The sequence below is a fragment of the Penaeus monodon genome, chromosome 31 (assembly GCF_015228065.2).
Source record: "Penaeus monodon isolate SGIC_2016 chromosome 31, NSTDA_Pmon_1, whole genome shotgun sequence".
Taxonomy (NCBI): domain Eukaryota; kingdom Metazoa; phylum Arthropoda; class Malacostraca; order Decapoda; family Penaeidae; genus Penaeus; species Penaeus monodon.
Genome location: NC_051416.1, coordinates 15,963,367 through 15,963,897, shown reverse-complemented (window position 1 = coordinate 15,963,897; position 531 = coordinate 15,963,367). Strand labels below are relative to the sequence as shown.

Below are 531 nucleotides of genomic sequence, written 5' to 3'. Positions count from 1 at the left end.
GCACCTGTTACGCCTTTCCCGACCATTCAGCCTCGAAGCATCACCCTCTTTGTCCAAGTATTTCATGCGCGGACATCTAAAGCACAAGACACTACATGCCTATCGTGTCGGAAGCAAAGGAGAACAGACCCTTGCGTTGAATACATATATTGTCTTTTATCATTTCCCGCACACACGCAGATACACCCAACCTGTTGCGCTTCCAGAACAGACTTCAAAGCGAGCATGGCCCCATTAGTACGCCGCTCTGTTGCTCGGTCATTGATAAAAAAAGGCTCTCGACTTCATTGAGTAACATGCACAGGTGCGCCTCCGTTGCATATCGGCGAAAATCAGATTGCAGATTGGAGATTGATTGTGTCCTCATTTGGGCATCGCGCTGTGGCTCCCGGCGTGGGCTGAGGATCGTCTGTGTGTTCTCTGTTTTTCGCTTATTTTTAGCTTTATGTGTCTGTTGTCTTTATCTGTTGTTTTATGGCTGTTGTGCGTGTCTGTCTTTGTTATCTCTATTCTTCTCTTTTATTCCGTTTA

At 46.5% G+C, this 531-nt stretch overlaps 1 protein-coding gene across 1 annotated transcript in view; it reads left to right on the top strand.

The window, feature by feature from the left end:
* The window catches only part of LOC119593050 (discoidin domain-containing receptor 2-like), a gene marked incomplete in the record, with an annotated part of 52,427 nt that overhangs the window by 1,980 nt on the left and 49,916 nt on the right, over nt 1-531 (top strand).